Source organism: Tamandua tetradactyla, chromosome 2 (genome assembly GCF_023851605.1).
Source record: "Tamandua tetradactyla isolate mTamTet1 chromosome 2, mTamTet1.pri, whole genome shotgun sequence".
Lineage (NCBI taxonomy): Eukaryota > Metazoa > Chordata > Mammalia > Pilosa > Myrmecophagidae > Tamandua > Tamandua tetradactyla.
In genome coordinates, this window is record NC_135328.1 from 11,529,181 (window position 1) to 11,545,745 (window position 16,565).

The window sequence follows — 16,565 nt, forward strand, 5'->3', positions numbered from 1 at the left end:
ACATCCTTGTGGCCAGAAAACTGCATTCCTTTTTGAAGAAAGGCTATCTTTATGTTTCGGACTTCCAATACTTCAGTTATAATAACTACAAATATTACTACTTTTGGAAGATTAGAGACAAATTCTTAGAAAAAAACAATAATTTCAAACATTAGTCACACTGTTGAAATTCTCATTCAATATTAATAATTTGTTCTTTGGTAGGAAATGGAATTCTTCACAGCAAATGCCCCAGAATTGCTTCATTCAGTTACCACAGCCATTGAAAACCAAACTTTTTTGCTAAATTGGCAAAATATTTTTGTAGGCCTTCCAGAACACCTGCAGCTTGATACGCTGTTGCTTCAATAGGCACCAGGTTTATCTGAGTAAGTAACAGCAGATCACACCTGATAGAACTAGCACTAAGCTTACATACTGTACTTAAAAACCTAACACTGATATGTGTGTTTGCTATAGATGTACTGTTTGATGTACATAAAAGTAGATCTAGTTAATGTTCTTTGGGAACAGGGAGTTTACCTTGTCTTGACTGTTCATCTTTCCAACCAGCAAACCCTAACTTTTTGCCTATAGTGATACTTTAAAAAAAAAGTCCTATAACATTGATGGTAAAGAGAGCCCATCAATTCCATCATATGTAGAGCATCTGCAGATTACTGCATGGCAGATACATTGCAGGCTAAAAGGAAAAGTCCTATTTAGTGATATAATAAGCAATGGTTCATAAAACATGCAAGAATTGGGATCTTTGAAATGTTCCAAAAGTCCTGGTGCAGTGGAGGAGTGAAATACACACGGGCCATGGGCATCGAAGCTAAAGTTGTCATTCTACTGTTTGATTCGGGCATGCAAGGATCTGTTGTAGTGACAGAAGCTCACAGAGTCCTCTTGCACAGATTCCCTGAGCAAACACGTGCCTTCAGGTTTCCCTTCAAGAAGGGCTTCTGCTTCATAACAGTTCATCGCTCCCCAGGAATGAGGATTACATAATCTGAAGCAAATAGGGCACAAGGCAGTGTGTGTAATTGATTTGTGTGTGGACTTTCCAGCTCCCTGCCGCTAATGTGGGCACGGCTGTCTCCTGAGACCTGGCCTTGCTTTTGCCTACGTGACTGCAAACATAGGGTACTTGTGTCCTCCTCTGAGTCACAATTAGCTTGTGGAATTGAAGAATTGTCTCCACTTATTTCAGTCATTCCAGGAGCTAATTTTGGTCCAAGTTTATGTAACAGATTAACGTGTGCAGTAGCTTTAAATGTATGTATTTGTGCATTGGGAGAGAGGATCAACCCCTTTGTCAATACTAAGCCATCTTCTCTTTAAGTCTATGTTCTTCATCTTCTGTGGAAACAAAAGATGGATCAAACGTATTAAAAAATGTTGAATGTGGGCTCACTGGAGCTGTATGCTGTTTAATCAAATGCCATTTTGGGACTAAATCTGAACTAGCAGGAAAAGCGCATTTCTCAAGCATCAATTTTTATTAGAAAAGAGGGGTTTTGACTGCTTGTTGTTACCTTCTCATGGGAAAATACAACCCAGTAGTATACTGCAACCTTTGTCTCAGAAAGCAGCTTCCTAAGGTTCAGCTGGAAACTATCCTATGTGCAAAAAGCTCACACCATGTTGCCTTTCACTCCTTTGAAGTCTACTTCAAGTTCTACCAAACTTTTTTTGTTATTGTGAAATGTAACATACATACAAAGAGGCAAGTACATTTTAACAAGTAGCTATAGAACAGATTTTAAAGTTTGGTATGGGTTAGGGTTCCAGGATTTTTTGTTTTTTCTTTTAGCTGCTGCAAGACACTGAAGACCAACAGAAATATCAATGTAATGATTTAGTAGTCACACTCATTTGTTAAATCCTATCGTCTTGGTTATACTCCTTCTTCTCCTTAAATAACATATATACATAAAAGCAATACATTTCAAAGTACCTTGTAATAATTGGTTGTAGAACAAATTTCAGAGTTTGGTATGGGTTACAATTCCACAATTTCAGATTTTTATTTCTAGCTGCTTTAAGGTACTGGAGGCTAAAAGAAGTATCAGGATAATGATTCAGTGCTCATACTCATTTGTCAAACCCAACTTTGTCTGTACAACTCCACCATCAACTTTGACCTTTCTCTCACTCTTTAGGGGTAATTGGGCTGCACCCATTCTAATTTTTTTCATGTTGGAAGGGGCCATTGATAATATATGGTAGGAGGATGGAACTTGTTGATGTTCTGGAAAGGCTGGCCCCTCTGCATTTCAGGACTTATCTGATCCAGGGATCCATCTAGAAGTTGTAGATTTCAGAAAGTCACCTGAGTTCATGGAACCCTTGCATAATCCCATACAATGCCCTAGGAATTCTCTAGGATTGCCAGGAATGGTTTTGGCCAGGATCTGGCAAGTTATGATAGGTAACAATGTCCAATTGAAGCATGCATAAGAATAACCTCCAATGTAGCCTCTTGACTACCCAAATTCTCCCAGACAGTGATACCCTACCTGTTACAGTTCTTTTCCCCCTTTTTGTCAGGATGGCACTGCTGATCCCACAGTGCCAGGGCCAGGTTCATCCCTGGAGACTCCCACCCCTGGATGTCATGTCCTACATAGCGGGGAGGGCAATGATTTCACTTGCAGACTTGGGCTTAGAGAAAGTGAGGCCACATCTGAGCAACGAAAGAGGTCCTCCAGAGGTGACTCCAAGGCATTCCTATTGGTAGGCTAAGCTTCTCTCCTGCATACATAAGCTTCACAAGAGCAAACCTCAAGATCAAGGGCTTGGCCTATTGATTTGGATGTCTCTAATGTTTGATACAGTATCTAGGGTTTCCCTGGTGGTAAAGTTTAATAGTTCCATGTATTTTTTTCCCATCCCTCAAGGAACTTTGCCAATACTTTTTGATTATATACTTAGTATATTCTGGGATATATGCAGACATTACATTAAGCTATAGAGGATTAAGGGCCCTCGTTCTTATTCTGGGCTCCTTGTGTCTGGATTGTTTAAACAATCTATCCAGACAGGTTGAGTTAGAATATGTGCTACAGAAAATTTAGGTTCTGGACATTATAAAATCTTCTTTTGGTCTCAAAGAGTAGGTGAGATTCTAAAATACAGGCAATATCTTCCTTACCCCAGTATTCTGAATTACTTTAATCCTGATCCAATCATCTTCATTCTTATTTCTAAATATCAGGTTGTTCATATATAAAACAGCCTGTCAAAATCCAGAAATAACAATTACCACTCAAGACTATATATAACTGCTATTAGAGCTTAAAATCTAGGCCCCAGTTTTCTTATAAGTATTTTCTAAATGAGATCATGCAATATTTGTTCTTTTATTTCTGGATTATTGTGCCTCACCAAATGTCCCACAGGTTCATTAGAATATCTGATTTTTGACTAAGTGAAATTATTATGAAATATATGCAATCAATGTACTCAACATAAAGAGTTTCCTTAGAGACTGTGAGGATTCCAGTCAGAAGAAAATGTGCCCATGAAAAAGATAAAATCCATTTGGATCAACTAGAATAATTACTGCTGTAATGAATTCAATGTAAAAATAAGAATCAGAAAATTATAATGATGAAAACAAAGATAGATAAATGTTGCATGGGCCTAGGGGTTGGGTGGTGCATAGGAACTTGCAAAGAAGATATAATTATCCTGAAACTTCTGACATTAAAGTAATTGTTTGCCATTTGAAATGTCAGGAATATGAAGTTTTAAAGTTTGATCTAAGTGTTTCTGGCTCTGGGGACAATGCCAGTAAATATGAGAAGGGGAAAAGAAGATCTTACTAACTTAAGAATATGTGCCTGGCCTGCAGAAGAATAAACAAATGAAACGGAACAATTTTTTAGAAATACATTATTTTTTTGAATCTTCAATGTAAGTATGATTAAAACTTCAGAATAAAAGGGTATCTGCATTCTAGAAAGGCTGATATATTACCATGGACACTGATATTTATTTCTGGTTAAGTTCTTGGTCTTCAAGGAAAAGGAAAGAATGTGTTCAAACATTTAAGGAGAAAATGAAAATCACCTACAAAACAGAAAACTCAAGCTGGCCCTTCAATTCTCCACTGGAATCTTTACTGTCAAACATGAAGTGAACAATGTCTTTAAAATTTTAAAGCAAGATGTGATTCAGGCGTTTTATGCCCAGCCAAGTTGCTGTTTAGGTAAGAGGCAATACCCAGATATCTACGAGAATGAAAGAAAGAAGGTGTTTTAATTTCTTAAATGCTAAAACAAATACCATATAATGGGTTGGCCTATTAAGCAATGGGAACTTCTGGGGCCATGAATTTGAGACTTGGAGAAATACAAAATCAATGCATCATGAAGGTGATGCTTTCTCCCAGAAATGTCTGATGTTCTGGGGCTGGATGCTGGGGTAATTCTTGGTCCTTGGCTTTTCTTTCACATGACAATGCACATAGTGGCCTCTCCCAGCTTTATTTCCAAGTTCTGATTACTTCCAGCTTCTGGCTGCTCCTTGGCTTTCCCTCTGTATGTCTGAATTTCATTCTGTTTATAAAGGACTCCAGTAATAGTATTAAAACCCAGCCTGATTCAGTTGAGCCACAACTTGAAGTTAGGTCCTGTTTACAGTGAGGCCACACTCACATAAATGGATTAAATTTAAGAACATGTTTTACTGGGGCACAAAGGTCCAAGCCACTGCAGTGGGGTATATATTAACATAAACCCTTCTTTTAAAATGCAATTTTATTGATATATATTGTATACTCCCATACCATATAGTCATCCAAAGTATACAATCAGGTTCACAGTACCGTGATATATATAGCTGGGCATTCACTATCATAATCGACTTTTCTTTTTTCTGAAAAAATAACATATATACAAAAAAAGCAATAAATGTCTAAACAAAAACATATATAAATAAGAAGCACACTGCAACAATTAGTGTAGAATAGATTTCAGAGTTTGGTACGGGTTGCAAGTCACAGTTTTAGGTTTTTACTACCAGCTGCTCCAAGACACTGGGGACAAAAAGAAGTATCAGTATAATGATTCAGCTATCATACTCATTTGTAAACCCGACTCTCTCTGCATAATTTCATGTTAGAAGGGACTGTCGACAATATGGGATAGGAGGTTGGAACTAGTTGATGTTTTGGAGATGCTGGCTGCCTGAGTTTCATGACTTATCTGGCCTAGGAATCCATCTGGAGGTTGTAGGTTTCTGGAAAACTAATTCTGGTGTTTGGAATCTATGTAGAATCTCAGATGAAGCTGTAGGTGTTCTTTAGTGTTGGCAGGAATGGCTTTAACCGGGATTTGGCAAACTGTGATAGGTAGCAATGTCTAAATGAAACTTGCATAAGAGTAGCCTCCAGAATAGCCTCTTGACTCTATTTGAACTCTCTCAGCCACAGATACCTTACTTGCTATACCTTTCCCCACTTTTGGTCAGGATGGCACAGTGCCAGGGCTAGGCTCATCCTTGGGAGTTATATCCCACATTGCTATGGAGACCTTCATCTCTGGATGTCATGTCCCACAAAGGGGCAGCAGAGTTGGACTTAGAGAGAGTGAGGCCTCATCTGAGCAACAAAGAGGTCATCCAGAAGTAACTTAGGCATGCCTATAGGTAGGCTAAGCTTCTCTGCTACATAAAGAAACTTCACAATAGTAAGCCTTAAGATCAAGGGCTTGGCCTTTTGGTTTGAGAAATCCTAATGTTTGTACAGCATCAGGGGCTTCTCCAGGGGTAAAGTTTAATAGTTCCATATTTTTTCTCCCATCCCTCAAAGGAATTTGCCAATACTTTTTTATCTGCTTAACATACTCTGGGATGTATCTGGGCACTACATTAAGTCATACAGAATAACAGGCCCTCAATCCCATTCTGGGATCCCTGTGTTTGGGTTGTTTAAATGAGCTATTCAGACAGGTTGTTAGATTATGTGCTACAGAAAATTTAAGTTCTGGACAAAATAAATCTTTCTTACTTTGGTCTCATAGAGTTAGTGAAGTTCTAAAATACAAACAGTTAACATGAGGCCTTCTTGGAAAAGAAATTTGACCAGGAAATCATCTAGTTCAACCAAGAGATGCATCTAAACAAAGAGCATGAAAATATAGCAGCATTATTCACAATAGCCAAAAAGTAGAAACAAGAGATAGATAATATGTGGTCTGTACACACAATGGAATATTATTCAGCCATTAAAAAGGAACAGAGTTCTGATATATGCAACAACATGGATTAATCTTGAAGATATTATTTTGAGTGAAATAAGCCAGGCATAGAACAAATATTGTATGATACCACTTACATGAAATATCTAGAATAAACACATTTATAGAGACAGAAAATAGATCAGAGGTTTCCAGGAGCTGGAAAAGGGGGAAATTGGGAGTTATTGCTTAACAGATATGGAGTTTCTCTCTGCGATGATGAAAAAGTTTTGTAAATGATGATGGCAATGGTAAGACAGCATTGCGAAGGTAAGTAATGGCACTGAATTGTACATTTAAAAATGGTCAAACTGGGAAATTTTATATTGTCTATATATTACCACAATAAAACTTTATATCATTAAAAAAAGAAACAGAAACCCAAAGAGCTCAAGAAAAGAGGAGTCACGGTTGAAGAACATAAAGAAAAAAAAAAAGAGAGGCAGAAAAGAATACTACCACTAACAACTGGAGATTAACACTGACTGATTTCTTTTTTTAAAGATGGAACCAAAGCTATCTAAAGATAGAAGTGGGCATGTGGTCCTGAAAGCTTAGGAAGTGAATGCTAGGAAAAGTTGGGAAGGGTGCTCTCCAGAGCTAACCCTTCTGTCTTTCACAGCAGGGAGCTGATCCATGCTGCTTAAAATCCTGAGATGGAGTTTTAAGGACAAAGGCTAACAACACCCATAGCTCTCAGTTTTCAGTAGCTTTCCTACAGTTTCCTGTTCTCCTTCACCTCGGAATCACTGGAAATCAACCTCTTTGGTGGTAGAAAAATATTTATCTCAAGTTTGGCAATGCCATGCTCCCTTTTAAATTTTTCTTAATAAATTTAAGAGAAACTATATGTTATTTATTTAACAAATAGACCTAGGGCAGTGCAATGGTGGGTCAGTGGTAGAATTCTCACTTGCCATGCTGGAGACCAGGGTTTGATTCCTGCTGCCTGCCCATGCAAAAAAAAAAAAATTATTCCTGTACATTTTTTTAAAATCCTGTCTGCTTCTTGCTCTGTCTCTCTCTGGCTTTTGTCTGTGCAGGGTACAGAAAGAGTCTATAACAATGTTTATCAAATAATTACAACACTGAGTTCTGGCTACAGGAATTAGGATTATATATTGTTTTCTTTGTACTTTTCTGGATTGCTTGATCCTAAAACAAGCACTGTCATTTTATCTTAAAACTTATTATTCAATTTTTAAAAACAAAACCTTAAAACTCTGAAAATTTTTTTCAAGGATGGGGGCATTTTAGAATCTTGGGGGAAAAAGAGAATGTGTAATTTGATTTTCTTTTGAAGTCATTGAGTTTAATTCATTAAAAATTTTAAGTAGGTGCCCTGGTGGTTCAGTGGTAGAATGTTTACCTTCCATGCGGGAGACCTGGGTTAGATCCCTGGACCATGCACCCCCTAAAAATTTAAGAAGCATTGAATTAGGGCACAAAGAATTTTCAGTTCATTGGTCTTAAATCCTTGAAGTCAGAGTGAACCATATGAACTAAGAAAACACAGAAAATTAAGAAAATTGCAGTAAAATTGAAATACGTTTAAGATACAAAAATAAATGTAAATTAAAACTTTTTAAAGCGTAAGCTTAGGGTAATGGAAAAACTAGAAGCAGGAAATATAATTACTAAGGTGTTAGAAGGTAAAGTAAAATAGAAATAAAATTTAATAACATACAGCATTCATGTTGCCAGAAGATATGTAAGAAATGTAGCAGGAGGAATGAAGGCAGAGAAGAAGGAGGGAAAGAGGAAGAAAGGGAAGGAGGGAAAAGAGAAAATCAGAGAGATTGATTTTCTGACCCAGCTGTATGTAGACAGGTGCTGGATGCCTTGAGGCTGGAGACTTCCTCCAGAATTGGACCAAGAGCCACAAGAGACTCTTTCCCTTTTTCTCAACAGCTTGTTTCCTAGTGCCTGCTCATTTATGCAACAGCTGCTGGACTGCTTTTTATTCTTTTTGACAGAGGTTGCTCCTGACAAGGCTGAATTTTATAGGCGCCCTGTGATCCTGGAAAACAGCGTAGGTTGAGAGCACACCTCCTCCCCTCCCCTTGCACCCGCAGCCCTTGGTGTTACTAAAACCTTGGGCAAGTCAGAACTGGTTGGTGAGGCGCCTCTCTGTCCCTGCCACCTTTTCTTCTGGACTTGCTTTGCAGGCGGCCAAGCTTACCCGCAGGTCATATGATCCGAGCATGAGCATAAAATCAGGCTCTTGCCCTTTAGAGGAACTCGGAGACATCGGGAACAAAGGTCACCTCCCCCCTAACTAAGATTATAAGGACGAGGAGACATCAGAAGCAAATCAAATATGAGAGGCCCTTTACTGAGGAAAAGTCAGCTTAAAATCCACTCTACCACGTATGGACATCTCTATGATTAACCAATTAGACTATGCCAAGTCAAACCTCCCACTTCTGTCCCCACTTCTCACCTCCCCTTTCCATAAAATCCCCCTTACCGCTCAGATCGGGGAGACAGATTTGAGTCTTGTGTCCTGTCTCCTAGCCAGTTGACTTTGCAAGAAAGCTCTTTTCTCAATCTCCTGATGCATAGTATTGGCCTCTGCGTGCGTCAGATGGCCTCAACTTCTTTGCTTAACTAAACCTGAAGCAGGCTTCTCTGATGCTAAGACCCTGACCTCCCTCTGCTTCGCCCTTTTTTTTTTTTAATTTTTTTTATTAATCAAAAAAAAAGAAAAGAAATTAACGCAACATTTAGAAATCATTCCATTCTACAAATGCACTCAGTAATTCTTAGTATCATCACATAGATGTATGATCATCATTTCTTAGTACATTTGCATCGCTTTAGGAAAAGAACTAGCAAAACAGCAGAAAAAGATATAGAATGTTAATATAGAGAAGAGAATTAAAATAATAATACTAATAAAATACATATATATATATAAAAAGGAAAAAGAAAAAAACAAAAACAAAAGATACAAACACACAAACAAACAAAAAACCATATTTCAGGTGCAGCTTCATTCAGTGTTCCAACCTAGTTACATTACACCTAGGTATTATTGTGCTGTCCATTTTTGAGTTTTTGTATCTAGTCCTGTTGCACAGTCTGTATCCCTTCAGCTCCAATTACCCATTATCTTACCCTGTTTCTAACTCCTGCTGATCTCTGTTACCAATGATATATTCCAAGCTGATTCTCGAATGTCGGTTCACATCAGTGGGACCTTACAGTATTTGTCCTTTAGTTTTGGGCTAGACTCACTCAGCATAATGTTCTCTAGGTCCATCCATGTTACTACATGCTTCATAAGTTTAGTCTGTCTTAAAAAAAAGCTGCATAATATTCCATCCTAGGTATACGCCACAATTTGTTTAGCCACTCGTCTGTTGATGAACATTTTGGCTGTTTCCATCTCTTTGCAATTGTAGATAATGCTGCTATAAACACTGGTGTGCAAATGTCCGTCTGTGTCTTTGCCCTTAAGTCCTTTGAGTAGATACCTAGCAGTGGTATTGCTGGGTCGTAATCCATTCTGCCATTCTACGTCTTTTGATTGGGAAATTCAGTCCATTAACTTTTAGTATTATTACTGTTTGGATAATATTTTCCTCTACCATTTTGGCTTTTGTATTATATATATCATATCTGATTTTCCTTCTTTCTACACTTTACTCCACACCTCTCTTTTCTGTCTTTTCGTATCTGACTTTAGTGCTCCCTTTAGTATTTCTTGCAGAGCTGGTCTCTTGGTCACAAATTCTCTCAGTGACTTTTTGTCTATAAATGTTTTAATTTCTCCTTCATTTTTGAAGGACAATTTTGCTGGATATAGGAGTCTTGGTTGGCAGTTTTTCTCTTTTAGTAATTTAAATATATCATCCCACTGTCTTCTAGCTTCCATGGTTTCTGCTGAGAAATCTACACATAGTCTTATTGGGTTTCCCTTGTATGTGACAGATTGTTTTTCTCTTGCTGCTTTCAAGATCCTCTCTTTCTCTTTGACCTCTGACATTCTAACTAGTAAGTGTCTTGGAGAACGCCTATTTGGGTCTATTCTCTTTGGGGTGCGCTGCACTTCTTGGATCTGTATATTTAGGTCTTTCATAAGAGTTGGGAAATTTTCAGTGATAATTTCTTCCATTAGTTTTTCTCCTCCTTTTCCCTTCTCTTCTCCTTCTGGGATGCCCACAACACGTATATTTGTGCGCTTCATATTGTCATTCAGTTCCCTGATCCCCTGCTCAAGTTTTTCCATTCTTTTCCCTATAGTTTCTGTTTCTTTTTGGAATTCAGATGTTCCATCCTCCAGTTCACTAATTGTAGCTTCTGTCTCTTTAGATCTACCATTGTAGGTATCCATTGTTTTTTCCATTTTTTCTTCTTTGTCCTTCACTCCCATAAGTTCTGTGATTTGTTTTTTCAGATTTTCTATTTCTTCTTTTTGTTCAGCCCATGTCTTCTTCATGTCCTCCCTCAATTTATTGATTTGGTTTTTGAAGACTTCTTCCATTTCTGTTCGTATATTCAGCATTAGTTGTCTCAGCTCCTGTATCTCATTTGAACTATTGGTTTGTTCCTTTGACTGGGCCATATCTTCAATTTTCTGAGCGTCATCCATTATTTTCTGCTGGTGTCTGGGCATTTGATCAGATTTCCCTGGGTGTGGGACCCAGCTGGTTGAAAGGTTTTTCTGTGAAATCTCTGGGCTCTGTTTTTCTTTTCCTGCCCAGTAGGTGGCGCTCGTGGCGCTCGTCTGTCTGCACGGCAGTCGGCCCGGGAAACCGCGCGTGAAGGCGGGGGTCGCTGACCGCCGCGGCTTGGGAGAGTGCCGGTCCTAATTGCCCAGCTGGCCCGAAACGCCAAGCGTGACGGAAGGGCCCCGCTATCCAACGTTCCCAGTCAGACCGGGGAGCCACGTGCGTGGAGGGGACCCCTGTCGCCAGCCGCCCCGGCCGGGAAAACGCGCGCCCCTCGAGTATCTCACCACAGCGGATTCTCCCTGCCTGTTCAGCTGTTCCAGAGTGGGGTACGCTGTCTTTTTGGTCTCTGTCGTGACTCCGGGAGCTGTTTCGTATTGTTTCTGTTTCTTTAGTTGCTTTTCTGGAGGAGGAACTAAGACCCGCGCGTCTTACTAAGCCGCCATCTTCTCCGGAAGTCTGCTTCGCCCTTTTTAAAGAAAGGGCGAAACCAGACAGACTTTCCACCTGGCCTCAACAATACACTCAGGAGATACGCAGCCTCCTCCAGTACTTTCCCACAGCTCACCTCAGTCGTTAAAACTCTCCTTCCCTCTGCTTCTGGAAGTTGAACTTTCTCTCTCTCTCCCCTTCTGTGATCGCCTTCTTGTCTCACTCTCTCTATCACTATAGCCTTCTTGTCTCTCTCTTCCTTACTACATGTAGCCTTGAAAAAAGCCAACCCTGGCTGTTTAACACCGTCAGGAGTAATTTTTTTCTTTGACACCCCCATGTTAAAAGAGGTGGGGCAAATAAGGGTCCCTGCTGCTTTCCCTTAAATCTCTTTAGTTATGAACATATGAACTTGCTGCTGAGGAATCTTACTTGGGGATCTTGATGGCTGTGGTGGTCGGCATCTTTTACCCCCCCCCCATGTCACCTTTTAATTATGGCTGAGATTTTTTGACAGCCTCCTCAAGGGGTACCTGCTCCATTTCGTCTGTCGTCTTAGTGGCTTTGGTGGTAGTTTCATGATCCCCCTAGAGGCTTGTTAAAACACGCTGGGCGCTGGTGGAGAACCCTCAGAGAGCCTGACTTGGCAAGTCTGGAGTGGAGCTTGATTTCTAATAAATACCTGGAAGCTGCTGATCAGAGGTTGTCCAGACAAGAGATGTCTCATCCTCTAGCTTTCTCAGATGATCTTCGTGAGCAACCGTTTTAAGGATTTAATCATTCCAATCCTCTCAGATAAAATGCAAAGCCATTTATTTCTAAAAGCACATCAGTCATCACATAAAGGAAAACTAGGACGAGTGACAAAGAGCAAAATTCCAGCAGAGAGTATTTCTAGAAGCATGCACTCTTTATCATTCACACACTGGAAATAAGGATGATTCACTCGAGAGCGTACAGAAAGAAATAGGACACATCCAGAACACCTTTGCATTTATCACGAAGACACTTGATTAGTCACTTGAAATCCTCTCATCTTATTTTATTTCACTTTATTTTTACATTTTGACAGATTTTTGTAGAATTCATAGACTGTTCAATTCATCCATTGAAAATGCACATTTCAATGTTTTTAATATATTCACAGAGTGGTGCAACTATCAACACAATCAATTTTAGAACATTTTAATTGCCTGCCTGAAAAAGAAACCCCATATGCATTAGCAATCAATCCTCATTGCTCCTTCCTCCCAGGCCTTGGCAAGTTCACTACAGGTTTGCCTCTTCTGGTCATTGCATATAGATGGAATTCCACAATATGTGCTCTTTTGTGACTGGCTTCTTTCAATGAACAATGTTTTCAAAGTTCAACCGTGTTGTAGCACTTCATTTCTTTTTATTGCCAAGTAATATTGGATATATTAAATAGACTTCATTTTATTTATCCATTCATCTTTTGAGGGACATTTGGATTGTTTCCACCTTTTGGCTATTATGAAAAGTGCTCTGTGAACATTTGTGTATATGTTTGTTTTTAAACTTTTTACTGCAGTCATGTTCTAAAAATTTCCCATTCATGTACATGTTTTTGTGTGAGCACATTTTTTCATTTCTCCTGGGTAGATGTTGAGGTGTAGAATTGCTGGTTGTGGTAACTCCATGTTTCATTTTTTTGAGGAACTACCAGACAGATTTTCAAAGTGGCTCTACCATTTACACTCACACCACTGTGCACAAGTGTTCTGGGGTCACCACAACTGTTAATTTTTTGTTTTTAGTATTGCAGAAATTTTGACTAGTTATGACTTTTTGCTGGAGAGAGAGTTCACAGACCTCCTCAAGCTGTGATTCCAGAAGTGCCCCTTTATTTCACTTAATTGTACAAATGGTAGGTGAAGTTTCTTTTACCACCACTTTTCTTTTTAGCAAATAACCTCCACATCCTTGTCCTGTATGTACACATGGCTCTGGATGTGGACATTTAACTGGGTCCTTTTATAGAGTGTTTTAAAGATTTATTTTATAAATGGACACACGTTGTATGTTGTTCTGCAAGATCTAATCTTGTTAAGCATGTGCCATGTTCTAACTCATTATGTTTCATTGCTGCAAGGACTTGTGTTGCATGGACAAACACTACTTTATTCAACTGTTCTTTATTGATGGAGAGTTAAATTGCTTACATTTTTTTCAGGAATACCAACCATGCTGCACCAGGAATCTTGCTTCTCTGTGCTCCTCCCAGCTGCAAATATTCTCGAGCATGCATCCCTGTAAAATGAATTCCTGGGTAAAAGGGTATTTGCAGTATTTAGTTTTGCTATGGTAACAAATAAGTCCCAAATGCCAATGATAGACACCATTTGTTTTCTCACTCACCTTTCACGAGGCTGCAGATCAGTAGCCCATCTGCCCCAGTCTGTGGCTCAGAGCTAATTCCTTCTCTTCACAGCAGCCCAGGTTCCAGACTGAAGGTGTGGCTTGTGTGAGCCAAGAGTTCTCATGGCAGAGGACAGAAATATGGGTGCTGGAGGAAAGCCCCATGCCCCTTAAAGCTGCTGACTGGATGTGATGTACGTCACTGAGTCCAGCCCGATGTCCATGGTTGCTGGGGTGTCACATGAAAGTCACATGAACAGGCACAGGAACTCTTTCACAGTAATGTGAGGTGAATACTTGCAAACAGTAATATGTTCTACTCCAGGTGTGAACATTCAGAATAGTAACAAATACTTGCCAATGTGCCTTCCACAAAAACTATGCCAATTTGTTCTGTCTATATTCCTTATCAAACTGAAAAAGTCACTGTGAGAAAGACATGTCCCATCGTAGATATTTTACCTGTTTTCCATGTGTGCAGGTTTGAAAGGATGTATGTCCCCTAAGAAAAGCCATGTTTTAATCAAAATCCCATTTCATAATGGCAGAATAATCCTTATTCAATACTGTATGTTTGAAACTGCAATCGGGTCATCTCCCTGGAGATGTGATTTAATCAAGAGTGGTTGTTAAGCTGGATTAGGTGATGACATGTCTCCACTCATTTGGGTGGATCTTGATAAATTTCTGGAGTCCTATAAAAGAGGAAGCATTTTTGAGAATGAAAGAAATTTGGAGAGAGCAGAGAAAGCTGTAGCACCATGAAGCAGAGTCTACCAGCCAGCGACCTTTGGAGATGAAGAAGGAAAATGCCTCCTGGGGACGTTTATGAAACAAGAAGCCAGAAGAAGTTAGCAGATGACACTGTGTTTGCCATGTGCCCTTCCAGATGAGAGAGGAACCCTGACTATGTTCACCATGTACCTTTCTAGATGAGAGAGAAACTCTGTGTTCACCATGTGCCCTTCCACTTGAGAGAGAAACCCTGAACTTTATCAGGCTTCTTGAACCAAGGTATCCTTCCCTGGATGCCTTTGACTGAACATTTCTATAGATTTGTTGTAGTTGGGACATTTTCTTGGCCTTAGAACTGTAAACTAGCAACTTATTAAATTCCCCTTTTTAAAAGCCGTTCCATTTCTGGTATATTGCATTCTGGCAGCTAGCAAACTAGAACAGATTTTGGTACCAGAGAAGTGGGGTGCTGTTGTGGTTTACAAATTTTAACTATTTCCCATGATTATTAGTAAAGGTGGAATATTTTTTATAAGCTATTCATATGACTGCTCATATCTTTTGCTTAATTTTCTCTTACATTGTTTCCCTATTTTAAATATCAATTGATAGGAGTTAAGGTAATATTTATTTTCAGTGTAAAACTGTTGTAGACATAGTGCATACATTTGCTCTCTTTATCTCTTTACTTTGTTTATAGTATTTTGTTGTATGGAAGTTTCAATTTTTTATGTGGTCAAATTTATTATTCCACAGTTTTATTGCTTCTGAACTTTGCATCTTGCTTAAGAAGGTCTATTCAACCCCTATATGCTTAAAGTATATTTTAATGTTTTTGCCTTTACTTTATGAGTACAAAGTGAGATAGAGACCTAACTTTCCAGTGAAACTCTTCCAGAACTGCCTATTTCATCGCATTGTTTCGTGTCTAGCTCTGAGCCAACATTTTAATTACTAGGTCTTGTGGAATGTATCATGTAATATATATATGGTGATGCATACTTTCCTATCTGGCAGGAACGTATTCTCCTTCATTTCTCTTTTCAAAAACTTTGTTGACTATTTCTTTGCATTGTTTTTCCTGAGTGGATTTTAAAATTACCTTGTCAAGTTCTACAAAATATTCTTGTGAGATTGCATTAAATTTATAGATTAAATTATAGAGATTTGAAATTGTTCAAGAAAAGATCCTGTTTTGCATTTTGAAATCTGGAAGGAGAAATATCCAGGTGTACTTTTCCTAATTCTCAGGAAACTTCATAGAAATTGTATATTGGTAGAGTTAATTATTGCAAAGTGAATGAGGTCAGAGGCTGCCGGTAGGTAATGATAATGTAGGTGAACAAATTCAATTTTCCATGACAAACATTCTTTCTAAATTTCAGTGAATAAATATAGTTTTCCGTACTAAGCATTCTAACATTCCAACAAATGCAGTTGATAGATTGGCCCTGGGTTTGTAGATTAACAACCTTTGTAGTTACCAGTGGAATATCACAGGGATGTTATACCCTTATTTGTTAAACATTTAAGAGGCACTATAATTATTTATAATTATAAAATTAAGAATCTTGTCTCCTTTAGCTATAATAATTTGTTGATTATTTTTTAAGACCACCCAATCTAACCATTCCTTGATTTCCCTATTTTTAGCTACTTGCTAAATATAGGTCTTTAGCTAAAGCACAAGAATTGCAACTTATCTTTCTCTCAAAATTTCTCTCTAAATGTGCATCAAATTTGTTACTTAAAGTATTAAACAAGAATCAAATTTTTGTCTTTTTTACTTTCTATTTCTATAATACCTTTATACAAAAATGTCTTATTCTGTAGGACATTTATCAATTTACACACACCTTTTTATGTCCAGTAAATTTTATTTGTTCATATAAGTCTTGTCCATTTCTTGTCAGGTTCCTAGCATTTTGTGATTTTTACCATTACTGTGAATGGTGCTTTCTTTTGTTCAATTCATTTTTTTTCTTTCTATGTTATATGGCAGGGGTCAAGTTTCATTCTTTTTCTATGTGAGTATCCCCTTATTGCAGCACCATTTGTTGAATTTTTTATTTTGTTTGGTTTTTCATTTGTTTGTTTTTGGAAAGTGCATGGGCCG

At 38.4% G+C, this 16,565-nt stretch overlaps 1 pseudogene; it reads right to left on the minus strand.

Annotated features, from left to right (window-relative positions):
- Positions 1-536: 536 nt before the first annotated feature.
- Positions 537-8,478, minus strand: LOC143655557 (suppressor of cytokine signaling 5-like; annotated as a pseudogene).
- Between the last annotated feature and the right edge of the window lie 8,087 nt (positions 8,479-16,565).